The 18,301-nt window shown below is 35.0% G+C and overlaps 1 long non-coding RNA gene across 1 annotated transcript in view; it reads right to left on the bottom strand.

Annotated features, from left to right (window-relative positions):
* Nucleotides 1-17,888, bottom strand: part of LOC131805995 (uncharacterized) — a 90,134-nt gene extending 72,246 nt beyond the window's left edge. Inside the window, exons 1-2 of the long non-coding RNA XR_009343923.1 lie at nt 17,614-17,888; nt 3,172-3,237 (exon numbers count right to left, since the gene is read on the bottom strand). This is a non-coding gene — a long non-coding RNA (uncharacterized LOC131805995). The remainder of the gene's footprint in view (nt 1-3,171; nt 3,238-17,613) is intronic.
* Nucleotides 17,889-18,301: the final 413 nt, after the last annotated feature.

Genomic DNA, 18,301 nt, shown 5'->3' with positions numbered 1-18,301 from the left:
TTCAGTATTTGGTACATTTCTATTCTGACCCTAACCCCACCTTCGTGCAAAATTTCGTAAGGATCGGGCCGTAATTGCGACCTGTAGCGTGATTACAAATTAACATGGACAGACGGACAGACGGACGGACGGACATACATAGCTAGATCGACTCAGCTCGGCGAGATAGGAAGATCCATATATAATTTCCTATGTGGGAAATCAATATTTCGTGCTGTTACATAATTTTTGGCCCAATCAAACTTATAATACCCCCAACACATAGTGTTGTAGGGTATAACTACCCATTTATATAGTAAATGGTTGTGCGTTTCTAGTGAAATATATTCATGTGTATGGACATATTTTGACATGGGCATAGGGTTATGATCAGCGGGAATTTAATACGCTGGATTTATGAATGTTTGTGTTCTGAAATAATTTGGTAAAACGGCTATTCCGCTTTAGAATTTGATGTTTTGGATATTACTTTATATGACTGAAGTTACTTAAAAAATAATTATGGAACGTAAAGTAATATTGAATGAGCTGGAATTCTGAAATTTGGAATGAGTGTCACTGATGAAGAATAGGTGTACCAAAAGGGTTTTTGGAAATTCGAATTAAATCGGTATTACACATTTAAAATGGTACAATTTGGTTTTATGCCAACGGATAGAGCAAAAAATTTGAAAAAGTGCGACTGATACACAGGGTGAAATGAAAAAAAAATGCAACCAATTTCAGACTGCTGTCATTTCTAAGCCACTCACCCGACAGCTTTTAAAATTATTCCAGTGACAGCTCATTATACTGTTTACAAGGGTACAAAAGCATTTTGGTGAGAATTTTCCAAAAACAAGGTTATTCGTGATGGAATTCAAGCGAGATAGTGTGATTTCTTTATAATTGGCTGGAAAACAACAAGCTAGTTTGAGCACTCCAACATTTAAATGTGTATAAATCTTTTTTTTCTCCTGCCATCGCTCGTTACCGTGATACAGGTAGTGTAGCCCGACGTCAAGGAAGTGGACGAAAAAAAAATAGCAACATCAGCAGAAATGGTTCGAAAAGTAAAGAAGCGACTTGATCGAAAGCTGTATCACAGTGGCCGAAAAATGGCTTGTCAGCTGAACATATCGCAATATTCCATTCGGCAAATATTGAAAAATGAGCTCGGGGTAAAGTCATTGAAATTCCGAAAAGTGCTAGAACTTATACCGCAGCAGAAAGAAAATAGACTAAAAAGAGCTAAAGAGTTGCTTCACTTGGCCGAAAGTGGAGAACTGCCGAATTTGGTTTTCTCCAATGAGAAAACATTCATTGTCAAGCAAAATGATCGTGTTTACTTGCCAAAGAGGTCAGCTGAAAATGTGGACCTTCGGTTGCGCCGGCCATGGTGTGGGCCGCCATAACAGCGGATGGTCGCTCTCCGCCGAATATTGTCGCTAAAAAAATATTCCGGAGGGTGTATTAAAGCCTTGGGCACGCAAACATTTTGGTCGCAGACCTTGGACATTCCAACAGGACTCAGCATCATCGCTCTCATCACGCGCCACCCAAGAATGGTTACAAAATGATGTTCCTCGCATCATTTCCAGCGCACAATGGCCACCAAAATCTACGGATACAAATCCGTTGGAATATTGTGTCTGGAGTATTTTGGAAAGCAAGATTGGCACTAATACCAAAGTGTCGATCACCTCAAGCAAGCGCTTCGCCGGGAATGGGCCAAAATAACGCAGAGCAACATTCGGGCAGCGTGTGGCTGTATCATTGGCCATTTGAAGGCCATAAATCGTATTAAAGTTGACCAATTCGAACAAATTCTAAACTTAAAACAAACTTATTCTAAAATTTGATGCTATTTCCGAATTTGGTGTTGAAAATGCGTAGCATATTTGAATAGTACTAAATGTGTTATTTACTGAAGGGATAGGGCTGGAATTTCAAAATTTATATTAAGGATTCGGTTGGTATCTGGAAATGAGATGTGGACGTGAATTTGGAAATATTTTCTATTGTACGATAAGTACTAAATAGTATTAAATTTGGTATTAAATAACGGAATAGAGCTCAAGTCTTGAAATTTTATATGGATGTCATTGTTGGGGTCTGTGGTTAAGATATGAAGTTGATTTTGGAAATGTGTTCTACATTTGTTTGAAGTGGCACGAAATTGGGCATTGGGTGAAGGAATATGGCTGGAATCTCAAAATTTGAAATTGAGATCTCTGTTGGTACCTGGAATTGAGGTATGGTAGTTGTTTTTTGGAAATGTGTACAATAATTTTACGAAAAGTACTAAATAATACTAAATTTAATATTAAACGAAGTAATAGAGCTGAAATCCTGAAATTTGATATTGATTTCATTGTTGGTGTCTGTGGTTGAGGGAAAGAGCTGGTTTTGGAAATATGTACTGTAATTGTACGGAAATTTCTTAATGGTGCTATATTTGGTATTGAGTGAAGGAATAGAGTTAAAGTACAGCAGTTTGGCATTCAGATTACGGATGGTATCTGTCTTAGATTTTTGGCGGTGGTTTGGAAATGCGTGCCATATTTGTACGAAAAGTACTAAATTATATTATTTTTGTTGTTGTAGAGCGGAATTCCCACATTTGATATTAGTCTGTGTTGGTATCTGGAATTGAGACATTTAGGTTATTTTGGATTGACTCTCTTTTCGGTATTTCGATAATAATAGCGACATTTTTGAAAAGAATTGTTTTAAATTTCGTCTTTGAAGGTCCAACTGCATACTACAGCCTAGGACGAGAAATTGTGTATGCATGCCCTCGTCTTCGTATAGCCTCCATATAACGGGTATTGTTTAAACGATACTTTTATACGGCATTTTTTAACGATTTGTTTTAATTTTTCCTGTTCCTTCCAAATGGTGGAGGGTATAAAAAGATCGGCCAGAACACTTCGTTCCTTCTTATATGTGTTTTTGGGTAATTTATAAAATCAGTTTTTTTGTCCAATGTAGCTACACACCAAAAAAATAGTCTCAAAAGAAAATCAGAAACATCCATATACTTAATAACAGAGAAAAATGCATCCACCTTTACAAAGAGAATAAATCTACAAATCTGAAATACAAAGAGAATAAACCTTATTCTACTTAAAAAACAATCGCATTACGCAAGTGTGTAAACATTTTTCTTCAACCGTAAATAGCACTTACCTTTTTCGTGAAAATCTTATCCTCCATAAGTCTTCCAGACGACTTAGAATTTGTTTAAGAATGAATCTGTAAACAAAAACAAGAATATGACAACGACGAAGAAAAGAATAAAAATTAATTAAAAATAAACACATAAATGAATCTTTAACATTTTTCTAAGAACACTTGGAAAAGGACACTCATTTAAGTGGTCACTTGATGGAGAAAAACCCAATTTCAATTCATGCCCGTGACCCTACCCTTTCATCCTCATCTGGGTTGGCATTTCTTCTAAATGTCTTTTGGCTAATTAATACAATCTCATAATGTGAAACACTTAAAAGATGTTTACGTAAACAAAAAGGAAAATGAAAGAACCCAAATTATAATAAGAAAGTAGCTAAGGGACGAGAAATAAAATATGATGCAAAAAAAATTAGGGAAAATAAACAACAACAAATGAAAAGGTCATCAAAATTGTTTTGGTCGAAAAATAGTTTATTTCCTAACTGCTTAGTTGTGCGTATTTTGTAAAGAATAAGAAGTTCTTCGAATTGTGAGGGTTAAAACTATTTTCATAACACCAACTATTTTATCTTCAATAAAGATGAGACGTAAGAGTATATGAAGAAATTAAAGAAATTTCATTGAAAACTGCTATAATTTCTAAAAAAGTTTCCTGAATTATTGATATACCCTCCAATATAGAAACCATGTGTTAAGGAGCATTCCAATCTATAAATAGACGCCTACCACTATATTTGGCCATTTCTTTTGAATTAAAACGTCTTTACAACGACTATGCTACATAGTCCAATATTATAGCAACACTTATGTTATTTTACACATTTGCTTCCATGCAATCGCCATTGACACACAACCTCAAGCCTAGAAAAAGGTCATTTTGTCTCATAAAATAGCTTCAAGTTATTTTCTTTATTTTAACGATAGATATTTAAATTCTTTTTATAATGCCGCTTTCAAATATCCATCAGTGTTAAAATGAGGTGGGACTCTTGAATAGCTGAAGAGATATCACAAAGGCCAGATTCACTTTGAGTTTGGAAAAATGTCAAATGAAAATATTTCACACCCTCAGGATTCATGTCATGACATATTTCTTGGAATTAAATAGGTTATTTACTTCCTACGATAAATAAAAGGGTAAGAATGTATGTTCTTTCGAGACGAAAACACAGATGTTCTCAAAATGAATCAGTAAGGCGGGGTCGACTGTTAGATATCCTACATCACCAAGCGTTTAATACCATACTTCACATAGTGGTTAGGGTCTTTGTGCATTTGTTATACCCTACACCGCAAGGTGGTCAGGGTATTATGTCTTTGCGCATTTGTTTGTAACAGGCAAAAGGAAACGAAGTAGACCCATAGTTCCTTTTAATGATCTACATAGAATCACATTCTGAGTCGATTTATGCATGTCCGTCCGTCCGTCTGTCCATGTATTTTTTTGAAATTTTGCAGAAATCATTTGTTTGGCCCAAAGACGAACCCTATCGTCCGATTTGCCTTTTATTGTGCACCAAACGTGTAATATCAGTCCGAATAGTATGGAATTTCACACGTACGATCAGATTGGACCTGAAAATAAGTATGCCAAATTTGATCGAAATCGGTTCAGATATAGCTATAGCTCCCAAATATATTTTTCATCCGATTTGTTATTTTTGTATTCCGCAGCCGTAATATGCACTCTGAAACAACAATATTTGAGGAAATATATCAAATACAGCTTGGAAATACATTTGCTAAATTTTATCGAGATCGGTTCAGATTTCCCCATATATAACTTCGTCCGATTTACCTTTGAATGTGCACCAAACGTCTAACATTTATCCAAATGGGATGGAATTTGGCACTTACGACCGAATTGAGTCTAGAAGCTGGTATGTAAAATTTGGTGAACATCGGTTCAGATATAGCTATAGCTCCGATATATACTCTTCATCCGATTTGTTGTATTTGTTACCCACAGCCGTAATATGTACTCCGTTACAACGATATTCAGGGAAATGTATCAAATACAGCTCAGAAATATCTTTGCCAAAATTTTATTGAGATCATTTCCGATTTGGATATAGCTCCCATATATATTTTTATCCGATTTCAAATTAATTGTGCACCAAATGGGCAATACAAATCCGAATGTAAAAGATACAAATGCTTCGGCATATTTAGTCCTTTAAACTTTAAATTATAATTATAATCATAGCGTGTATGATTGAATTCTCCCATAAAAACTTTTAATTGTTATGTGGAGCTCTACTAAATTAGCAAAGTGGTGTAGGGTATCATAAAGTCGGCCCCGCCCGTCTTTAAGACTTTCTTTACTGGTTTGTAACATGGAGAACGAAGAGAGGGATAGACCCATTGTTACTTTTGAGGAACTTCAAGAGTCATCTTATGCATTTTTGTAAAAAAATGCAGGTCGCATTTATTATACGTGAACCAAACGATCAATATCAGTCCAAATAATCTGAATTTTGGCATATTCAACCGAATTCAGTCTAATGGTTGGTACAAAATCGGTTTTATTATAGCAACAGCTCCGTGTATATGTTTCATCCGATTTGGTGTTTAAGTTCCTCACATTCGTAATATGCACTCCACAACAATGATATTTGGTATCACATATCAGTTACAGCTCGAAAATACATCTGCCAAGTCCTTTTGAGATCGGTTCAGATTTTTATATACCTTCGATATACATCTTTATCCGATTTTAGGGTTATTATGTAATATCAGCCCAAATTGGATACATTTGTTCTTGTTCAAACGAATTTCTTCATTCGGTGAAACTCAGACCGGTTTTTAATATAATCCTCGTCGAAGTCATATGATGCACTATACAGTAATGTAATCTGGTGCTAGGGGCCTCCGTCAAATTTGTTGACAATCGATTCAGAGGTTTATACAGTTCCCAAATTGTGACTACTCCAAAGCCATGATACGCATTCAACTAAAGTTCATAGTTGATATGATCTACTTCAAATAAGTTCCCAATATAAACGTTTTTGTTATGGGAACTCGACTAAATACACATAATGGCGAAGGGTATCATATAGTCGACCCCGCCCAACTTTTGACCTTTCCTTCTTGTGCGAAGCTTTGCCATTTTCTACAAAAAACCGAATAGGCACTTAAAAAGAAGTCATTCAAATAAGTTGCATACATAATTTGGGCTTTGGTAAGTGACGCTTTTGCAATAGAAGAAAATTGAAAATTACTTTAAAAACAAAGTATTGAAATGCATCGTTTTTGATTTAAATTCCAAATTGTTTGAATATGCAATAATTGATCTTTATCGTATATTTAAATATCCATTGTTCTAGATAAATCTTATTAAAACAAAAAAAAAATGAAAAACTCTATATTTATATAAAACCTTTATTTATTGGATTTTCCACCACGGCGATGACTAAACCTCAAGGGGGCTATGTGTGAGTGTTAATATTCCATATTTACTGTGAACCAACTGTGATTTGAATTTGTTGAACATTTAAATGCAGTGTTAAAACCACAACTACACACAACACTCGTAATCAAAACGCACACACACATATATGGATATATAACTCACCAATGCCCATATATGTGGCTCAATAAAATATTTATGGCATTTCGAAAATAAAAAAATAATTCTTTAATTAAGGTCAGAGGGAGTGAGAGACAAAAATATTGCTTTAGGTTATCACTGTGATCTAACAAGCGTTGGATTAACAGTTCAATTTAAATAAATAATTTAATCTCTAAAAATTATCTTCACTAAGACAGCAATTTTTTTGTCTAATAATATGAATATATGCTTAGAGATGAAAAGGAAATTATGAGACACTTGAACTAAAATGTGTATACAATTGCGATTGTTTTATACAATTTCGTAAAAATTTGCTGTGTTTTATATTACAAACTGTAAATACGAAATTTGAAACAGCTCAGATAGATTATGCGGCTTAAATCATCAAAATACCGAACATCACCAGGTACCTTCAAATGAAGGTCAACAAATTCGTCGACTTACTTCTTTGAAATTATAAATGACAATGGGATCTGTGTTTGAATAAACACTGTGATCATGAGTCAAATAATTCGTAGTCTATCTATCGATAAAACAGGACAGTGGCAGGACAGCGGGTAAGGTATCGGCGACCTCAAGATCTGTTGACAGCGACCCTTTCATGAAAATTCAGATGCTGTGTCATAATCCCCATTGGAATTATGGGGTTTGTGGTCGTTTTTTTGGGGTTTGTGTAAAAAAAAAAATATTGTCATAATCCTCAGAAAGTAGTAATCCTCGAAAGTGTACTAATCCCCATTGTTATCGGTAGGCAATACCGGTTATTGCATCCGAAAGTTCGTATACAAAAGCCGGGTTTTATCCGGTTCTACAAAATCCGGATATACAAATCTATACAAAATGTATTTATCTGACTTTTTTTGTCCAACACCGCCTACGCAATCCGTAGTCTTTTCTAAGCCTTATAACTTTTGTAAGTAGCCGGCCTTCCATCGGGGCTTGAGATTTTATCATTTTTATCAACACATATGGTACCATTTTGGAAAGACAAGAGTGTAGGCTATAATTCAGTACATTAATACATCATAATGGATCCATTCTTGAATTTTAGGGAGTTCCGGAACAAAAATGCCAATTTTCTTGTATTGCCCCGGAAGCGGTTCAAACTACCCATCCTATGATCACTCGTTGGACAGGTATTTCCTATGCTTTCAAATGATACCCATTTGTATGTATTAGCTTTGTAGAACCGGATAAATTTTGTAACTGAACTTTCAGGTGAAATAACCGAATTAACCTGCTGGAATCAGGTCAAAAATACCTATTTATTTCCAGCTACCGGATCCAAAGCGGACATAATCATCACATTATTTTGAGGATTATAACCAAAAAAATGTCCTTCAATATTGCAATGACAAGGTACCCAGGTATTGCTCAAGTTTTCAAGACCCAGTCTACACCTTAGGACTGCATTTTTCTTTTTTATAGCTTTAAGAGCCTCTCTTCTATTTACATAACTAGACCTAGATTCAGATATTATAGTTTTAACTAATTCTGCTGCTTTCATGACTTTATCGCGGAAGATTCCGGCTATAGTGCTGATTTGCTTAAAATTCATGGTTGGAGAAAGTCCTGCAGGCTGATCCTGGCAGTCTTATCGCACTTGGGACGGCTTGATACTGGAGCGAGGTTTAGAATTATGTTTAAAGCTACTTAGGTGTTCTTCTTCATGCGCCTGTGATTAGAATTGAAGCTGCTGTACGATTGGATCAGTAATCAGTGACATACATAAGTAAGGATAGGCCAACCCCCAGCTTTATATAGGCAGTTTATGTTAGCGAAGAAGTGTCCTCAGCTCTTTCCTTATGAGTTCTTGCAGGAGAGGAGTTCTGCAACTTTTTCCCCCTTCTTAGATGACAGACCAAAATTGTACCTAGATATTTGGTCTCAAAACAGAGCTTTACGGTCACTCTATCTAGCACATGTGGAATAAATTTATCCAGGCTTGCGCTTACGTCTGAACAGTAACAATTCTGTCTTTATTGGGTTGACTCATAAAGCAGGTACTTTTCTATGGGTGCCATACATGGACCGTTATATACCAATGTACGTGGTGTAAAAAATAAAAATTCAGGACAAAAAGTTAAAATTCAGGACAATTTGCAACATATCCCTAAATGAGACTAAAAATATTCTTAGGTATTTTTGTGTCGGAGCAAAATGTTAAAAGAATTCAAAAATAAGTCATTTGTACAACGAAAAAATAAATAAGAAAGATCTCCTAGAAACTCTATTCATATTCTATCTCTTCGAATGGAAATCTTTTTATAACACAAATCTGAAGTCTGGTCGTCGAGCAACCAAAAGGGCATGCTGATTGTGAATTGACAAATATTGGAATGAAAAAAGAAATCCTGTAGAACAGGACACACAATCTAAAGCCACAACAACATCAAATGAAGGGAGTTTTCCAGCTCCAGAAAAAATTATAAATTTGAAGTGGAGTAAGCAGATGTCTAAGAACAAAGTGTCCAACAACTAAATTGTCATAAAAGTGTGAAGACTTTTTTCTTAATACAAGGGAATAAGAAAAGGACGACATAGGAGACTTGGAAAGATTCACTGGTGCTTTTCGGCTGGCTAGGTCTTTTTAATAGAAATAAGAAAATGGCCCAAAAGAAAATTGCATATTCACATGAACAATTGTATGTATATATCAATGTATGCAGCTGTATATTGCACATATAGAAATATTCCTTCTTTCACAAGCATAAAAATAAAATTATGAATGTATATGCTTGATGGATAATCGGTAAATCTATTTGAAAATCCTTGCGTGAGTGCAACCTAGGAAACAAGAATTTAACGAAGAACATGGACAAATCAGTACAGAAAATTATTTTCAAGCAACTCACTCTCATTATTTAACTAACTGCAACATTTGGGTACCAGACTAAAGAGAACGACGAAAAAAATCTCAGTCGTCCAGACAGTTCTCTAGACAACATGATGGACGAGGGACAACGTTTTTTAAGCAGACATTACAAGCGAAGATGGATGTCTGAATAGATAGATAGTGGAAGGAAAAAACTTGAGTTGAACCGAAAAAATATGAAAAAAAAATATGCCACAACGAGACAACGTTGTCGGATAGCAAACGAAAGAATCTAGACGAGAAAGAGAAACATTTTTCAAATGTCTTGGCACATTACTTTTTGATTATTATTATAAAGTTGCAAAAATGTATGACATAGCCATATGGGAATGTTCAAAAATATGATGTCATGTTGTTTGCATGGGCTATTGAGGGAAGAAGCAGAATGTGTAAAAAATATCCAGTGGAAATTCTCGATATACATCCCATTTTTTATATATCGCCAAATGGCACGAAATAATTATTGCTTGGATAATTGTAGATCTTCTTCAAGAAGATCTGTATAATAGAACACTTAAAAACTTTCACAAAAATTCAATAAAACTAAAATTTATATGTTGGTCTGAAAACTCAAGACCCTTTTGGAGTTTATATATACTAATCCAATAATATCACATCCCTTTGGAGTTCCCAATACCACAGACCCTGAAGATTGTTGCACGATGCCATGTGCTATTTCTAACTATATTGTTCTTTTACGATATTTAAAGTGAAAGTTTTAAATGAGGTAAAAAACAAGTTAAAAAATGTCTTGATTTTGCCGAGAGATGTAAACCCTCCGACAATGTCCGTTTATTGAAATAAATTTTGACTTGCGTTATGATTATTTAAATGTTGACTTCGGATGGTACCGAAGGCACTAGCCCAATATTTTTATCTATATGACTATATCGACTACTTTCTTTAGTCTATATGAGATATGTGACAATTTTTTGGAAAATGTTGAAATGGAATGTTTCTGAGGTAATAGAGACCGACATTTCGTCTAATACTAAGAAAAATATTGGGTGCAAAATTTAATGGAAATCTAACATTTATTTCCAATTTCATACGAATAGATGTTAATCCAAATTTTAAAGTGAATAAGGAATCAGAAGGAGTTTACATCAGAGGTTAAGGTAAATATTTAGATAATTCCTGAATCTCTGACTTGTTTCACAAGTTATGATAATTATAGTTACTGAAAATTGTGACCCTTTGTGGGGAGAGTCGATATATTCCATCTTCACACCAGATCTTGTGATAATAGAAATATTGAGATGTATAAAGTCTGAATGGAATCGGATGTTCATTACGCGTTCTATGAGCTTCATGATTTATCTAAATTTGAATCTGTTGTGGGGAAGGTACCAGAAGGAGTGCATCAATATATGCCATCTTCTCAGCAGATCTTGTGTTAGTAAAAATAATGCGATGTGTACAATATTAAGACAACCGTATGCCTATTTCGGATTGTATAATCGTTTTGGTTATTCAAAACTTCGACCCTTTGCGGGGGAAATACCAGAAGAAAAAGTCCGATCTCTCCCATCTTTATAAGAGATCCTGTGTTGATAGAAATATTGAGCTGTGACAAATCTAAATTTCGCGTCTTATGAGTTTCATAGATATTCGAAATTTTGAACCTTTGTGGGGGAAATACCAGAAGGAGTGGGCCGATATATTCCATCTTCACCCTAGACCTTGGGTTAATAAACCTATTGTGATATGTATAATATGAAGAAAATCGGACTCACTCACACATCATATTTTATAAAAGTTATAATTATTACAAATTCTAATTCTTTGTGGGGGAGGTACTTGATGGATTGGACCGATATTGTCCCTTTTCGCGCCTAGCACTGATGCAAATATTTGGAAAGTTGGAGCAAAATCGGATTACCCTTTCTCTCTCTCTGTGCAGTAAAATATTTTATTTGAAAATTTCGGAGGGACCAGAAGGAGTGAATCGATATTGTCTATCTCCGAACTCGATCTAAGTTTGATAATTATATTACGATGTACCAAGTTTAGACCAAATCGGATGCTATCTTCAAGAGTTATCGTGCGCACCAGCCAACAGTGCAGAGAGTAAGACGGCCGCACGGACATCGCTATATCGACTGCAAATGTCCTGAAATGGATTTGGTTCAAAGAAACCTAGAGTCTAAAACCGTTATTTCGGTGAGGCACATTTTGGCCTCTCTAGCCATATGACTGAGGGTATAATAAAAAGGGTACAACCATGCCTAAATTAGAAAAATAGCAAAAAGATTTTCTGCGAAAGCATGTGTGTGATTGTTTTTACACCATCCACCATACTATGGAGGGTATATTTACTTTATCAATCCATTTGTAACTTTTCGAAATACCCAACAAAGTATATATATTCTTGATCAGCGTAAAATTCTGAGTCGATTTAGCGATGTCCGTCTGTCTGTCCGTCTGCCTCTTGTAATCACGCAATCTTTCCAACGAATTGAGATAGAAGGCTAAAATTTTGCACACATGTATATTTTGCCAATGGGCAGTATAGGTTCGTAAAAAAGCCATGTATGTCCACGTTGTCGTATAGTCTCCATATAACGGTACCTCCCGATATTGGGTATTTTGATTATTTCAGCGTCAAATTACGTATTTAGAGTTCGTAATGGGAACTACCGTCTGTAACAGAAAATTGTCTGTGCAGGTCCGGTTCTTCTTATAGGCCCCATAAATTCGGTATTTTGCCGATTTTAGGTGCAATACTCATCGAAATTGTTTGAGATGTCGTATTTGAAGTTTGTGATGGATGCTACAGCCTGTGACAGAAAATTGTCTATGTAAATCCAGGTCTTCGTATAGCTCCGATATAACGGTACCTCCCTACATACGGTATTTTTTTATTATTATTTTTTTTTTTTTGATTTTACCTCATTATTCACCGTTTATTTCCAGTTTCGAATTTGAATATGGTAATGGCTTATGACGAACAAAGCCTATGTAGGTCCACGTCGTATAGACCGAAATATAAGGCTATATACGGTATTTTTAAAATTTTAACAGAATTTTTAACGGTTTTTATTTTTTGAAAATTTCCAAATTCGTTCCAACTGGTGGAGGGTATTCAAAGCCGAACTTACTGCTTTTTAATTTGTTTCCCATATTCGTTTGTAAGTTCGCACATGTCTTCTGTAGTGTTTGTTGAAAACCTTTCTAGTGGTATTTGCTTTTTTTTGCCTATTACTTATACTACCACCACAATCAACTGGGATGTAAAAAGAGTTAAAGGAGGGGTAATTTCCATAGTGTCATTGTCAAAGACTACAACTACTACATTGTGAAAGCTAAAACAACAGTGATATCGGAAGCATCGGAATGGTAAAAGGTCCATAGATCCAACCTCGATTTGAGGAGTTATTTTGTTCACAAAGCGTTTGAGGAGTACATATAAAGGTATAAATCAGAAATCGAATTAAAGATAATTACATGCAGAATTAGTATCCTATTGGAATATTTTTTACTTCACCTATATAACTGAGTAATTCTGAAGGGTTCCAAATTTCAAGATACTAAAAACGTTTTTTATTTCATTTTATTTTATATAACCACTGTTGTATCCTTTCCATGTTGCTTTGCCGGTTTACATATAAAGCCTAACGAAACGCCAAACTGAACTCCTAGTCATGTTCAACGACCATCTATGTACTTTTGCGAAACCATTTCAAGGTCCTTTCTGTTGTTGTGTACATTTTTAAATTGTTCGTTCTACTGTTTATTTGTTATTGTTGCATTGTTTTCATTTTGTTCAGCCTTGTCCGGACAAATAAAGACAATAATGCAGTTAAGGATAAATTAAGAAAATAGAACTGAAAATAAATATTTGCAATTTCCTCGAATAACAAAGCGGAGAAACGGACAAATGTTAAATGCAGATCATGTACACAACGGAAGGATGCTGCAACTAGACAAGGACGTTGACTGGAAGCTTTGGGCTTTGACTGCTTTGTGTTGTAGTTGCGGCTCGATGTAGCATTGCTATGATTCGTTGTGGGACTGTTGTCTGTGGTGAAGTAGTAGTTGTTGCTGTGGTAGTTCTAATGCTCTTTACAGTTTGGAAGTAGTTTCCTTCTTTTTTATGTAATTCAAGTAAAACAACTCAATTCCTTCTATTGTTTGCATTTTTGTACGCCAAAGAGCTACGAAAATCTCTAAATTCCTTTCAAGAATATTAAACACAATTGTACTGTCCCCAAAGGCTCTTAAAAACATTTGAGGTTATGACCCTTTAATGAGTTTATTTGACTTGAAATGAGTTTACTTTTAACTCAAGGCAATAGAAGTCAACAACTGAAGAAGTTGTTTGTAGAGAAAATGGGTTCCACCAACAATTTCGTGAGAACATGTGTCTTAAGGTCACTATAGCTTCAGCGTTATCACAGAATATTATTATTTTTAAATTAATAGATTAAATATAGCCTATTATTGGTTGGAAAACCCCATTATTATACCCTCCGAGATAGAGTGACTTTCTATGTCGATTTAGCCATGTCAGTACATCTGCGGAATTCTATTCTGCTTCCTAAGGAATTAACGTTAGTTTATAACATTTCCCAAATGTATTCTACGTTTTTTGATGTTCAAAATGGACCGTGTTTTTAAACAGCCCCATAGATCGCTACTGTGAGCTTTAAAGGTTGTCGAGTGTTTTAGTCATATTTTTGAACCGAATTCGCTTTCAAACATCTTCAGCTCGATTCATAATATAGGTATGAATATGTGTCGTGGTCGTATATTCGGTATTTTTAAGATTTTTACAGAATTTTTAACGGATTTTATTTTTTTGAAAATTTCCAAATTCGTTCCAAATGGTGGAGGGTGTTCAAAGTTCGACCCAGCCGAACTTACTGCTTTTTAACTTGTTTCCCATATTAGTTTGTATGTTCGCACATGTCTTCTGTAGTGTTTGTTGTGGTATTTCAAGTGGTATTTGCTTTTTTTGCCTATAACTCATACTACCACCACAATCTACTGGGATGTGAAAATAGTTAAAGGAGGAGTAATTTCCATAGTGTCATTGATTTCATAATTTAGGTATGAATCGGCTTATAAGTAAACAACGCCTGCAAGTCATTATCCAAATAAATTTTTTGCGTTTTGAGATGCAGCTTATTGTAACCACAGCAATATGGCTACCGAGGGTATACAGGGTGAGATGAAAAAACTGCAACCAAATTCAGACTGTTGTCATTTCTAAGCCACTCGTCCGATAGCTGTAAAAATTATTCCAGTGACAGCTTATTATATTGTTTACAAGCGTACAAAAGCATTATAATGAGAATTTTCCAGAAAAAAAAAATTATTCGTGATGGAATTCAAGCGTGATAGTGTGATTTCTTTATATTTGGCTGGAAAACCACAAGTGTTAACAACCATAATGATCGTGTTTACTTGCCAAAGAGATCAGCTGAAAATGTGTACCTTCGGTTGACCACCAGAACTCAAGCGCCGGCCATGGTGATGGTGTGGGCCGCCATAACAGATAATATATATTCTGGAGGGTGTATTAAAGCCTTGGGCACTCAAAAATTATGGCCACAGACCATGGACATTCCAACAGGCCTTAGCACCATCGCACTTGGCACGCGTCACCCAAGAATAGTTACAAAATGAGGTTCCTCGCTTCATTTCCAGCGCACAATGGCCACCAAAATCTCCGGATACCAATCCGTTGGACTTTTGTGTCTGTAGTATTTTTGAAAGCAAGGTTGGCAGTAAAAAATACCAAAGTGTCGATCACCTCAAGCAAGCGCTTCGCCCGGAATGGGCCAAAATACCACAGAGCAACATTCGTGTGACATTGGCCGTTTGAAGGCCGTAATTAGTGTTACAGGTGACCAATTCGAACAAATTCAAACTTATTCTAAAATTTGATGCTACTTCCGAAATTTTTTGCTTCATTCAATTAAATTTAAAAAAAAACAGTAAAGAATATCCTAGAGTCGGGCGGAGCCGATTTTATGATACCCTACACCACTTTGCTAATTTAGTAGAGCTCCACATAAAAATTAAAAGTTTTTATGGGAGAATTCAATCATACACGGTATGATTATAATTATAATTTAAAGTTCAAAGGAATAAAATTACCCATTTGGTGAAAAATTAATTTGAAATCACATAAAGATATAAATGGGAGCTATATTCAAATCTGAACCGATCTCGATAAAATTTGGCAAAGATATTTCTGAGCTGTATTTGATATATTTCCATGAATATCGTTGTTACGGAGTGCATATTACGGCTTTGGGTAACAAATACAACAAATCGGATGAACAATATATATGGGAGCTATAGCTATATCTGAACCGATCTTCACCAAATTTGACATACCAGCTTCTAGACTCAATTCGGTCGTAAGTGCCAAATTCCATCCCATTTGGACAAATATTAGACGTTTGGTGCACAATCAAAGGTAAATCGGACGAAGTTTAATATGGGAGATATATCCAAATCTGAACCGATCTCGATAAAATTTAGCAAAGGTATTTCTGAGCTGTATTTGATATATTTCCCCAAATATTGTTGTTACAGAGTGCATATTACGGCTGCGGAGGACTAAAATAACAAATCGGATGAACAATATGTATGGGAGCTATAGCTATATCTGAACCGATTGCGATCAAATTTGGCATACTTATTTTCAGGCCTAATTTGGTTGTATGTGCAAAATTCCATACTACTCGGGCTGATATTACACGTTTGGTGCACAATAAAAGGCAAATCAGACGAAGATATATATGAGGGCTATATCTAATTTTTTACCGATTGTCTCCAATTTCAATAGGGTTCGGGCCACACAAATGTTGTTTGGAAAATATCATCTCAATCGGATAATAAATGCGACCTGCATTTTGTTCACAAGAATACATGGACAGACGGACAGACGGACTGACATGAATAAATCAACTCAGAAAGTGATTCTATGGAGATCCTCAAAAGTAACTATGGGTCTATCTCGTTTCCTTTTGCCTGTTACAAACAAATGTACAAAGACATAATAGCCTTACAAATATGTGATGTAGGGTATAAATATATTAAAATTATGACGTTTGACTTTGTTGCATTTTTTATCTCACCCTCTAGATGATGGTGGTCATATAATGATCGTGGTTATACATAAAAAGAATGAGAATTTTTAATACTTTCCGCCATAAGGAAAATGTTTGATAGTAACTAGTCTATTCCCACTCGAAACAAATCCCTAAAAATTATTACAGAAGGTAATCGAAATATCGGAATAAAAATAGAAAATTTATAAAATTAACATTATTCTTTTGACGACCTAAAGCCAAAATATCAGGAAACAAATAAATAACATTTTTTAATAACATACAGGTCAACTATTCACAACAACGAAAAGCAATACTTTTGAGAGTAGCTTTGGCGAGATTCTGTATATGAACAACATTCACTTAAGGCTGCAAATATCAACGTAATACGTGGGAAGTTTTCAAAGCTCCAGATCAAATATGATAAACCTATTGACATGATCTAAATTTGGACAATATCGGGCAGTCGATTCGTATGTGTATGTATAATTTTTATCCGAAATTATCGCACATTTATGAGCTATCTACCAAAAAGAGTGGATATATTTCGTATTTACACATGCTCTAATATTTTTATTAAAATGCTAATCTCTTGTTGGGGAGGTATAAGAAGGACTGGTCAATTTTGTCCATTTCCGCATCAGACCTAAGCCTCATCGGGTGCTCCTATCACTCAATATGAATGCAATGATATAATTCTCATAAAAAAATTTCATTCATTATTTTGCTCATGTAAACAATGCAGAAACATAATTCATTGTTCATATGGAAAGAAAAATGAATAGTAATAACAACAGAAGATTATGAATGGAATGAGGAAAAACAATATCACAAAAATGCTTTAAGTAAATGCAATAATCCAAAAGGAAGAACACAATAAGACAACGTAAATTCACACATAAATATAAAAAAGTAATACTGACCTGACCTACAATGTGTAGCTGAACATCCGAAAGAATGGTGACAACAGCAGAGTAGCAGCAGTTTTATGAATGTTGGCTCCGTTGGAGTTTAGTGCATTGTTCCGAAAATTGTGACACACTCGAAACACAATCAGGTTAACACTCCGTGTGTTCCGTGTTTCTCCTTGCTCAAAATGGGATGTCTAGAGAGATGCAGTTGTTCCTTTTATTCTTCTTTTATTGCTGTTGAAGCGATTTTATGTTAACGTCTTTCATAAAATATTTTCTTTGCGGATATTTTCTGTTTTTTTTTTTTTTAATGATTTCGTTTGATTGAAAAGACTAGAAATCCAATATTAGACAGAAAAATAAATGCAACACAATATGTGATATAGGTAACTCAAAAATGTTTCAGTATTTATACCCTACAACACTATGTGTTGGGGGTATTATAAGTTTGATTGGGCCAAAAATTATGTAACACCTCGAAATATTGATTTCCCACATAGGAAAGTATATATGGATCTTCCTAGCTCGCCCAGCTGAGTCGATCTAGCTATGTATGTCCGTCCGTCCGTCTGTCCGTGTTAATTTGTAATCACTCTACAGGTCGCAATTATGGTCCGATCTTCACGAAATTTAAAATGGAGGTGGGGCTAGGGTCAGAATAGAACCCTATTTCTTTTGGTGATGATCGCATAATATTTAG

This window comes from Musca domestica, unplaced genomic scaffold (assembly GCF_030504385.1).
Source record: "Musca domestica strain aabys unplaced genomic scaffold, Musca_domestica.polishedcontigs.V.1.1 69, whole genome shotgun sequence".
In the NCBI taxonomy this organism is placed as follows: Eukaryota; Metazoa; Arthropoda; class Insecta; order Diptera; family Muscidae; genus Musca; species Musca domestica.
This window is presented reverse-complemented; position numbering and strand designations above follow the sequence as displayed.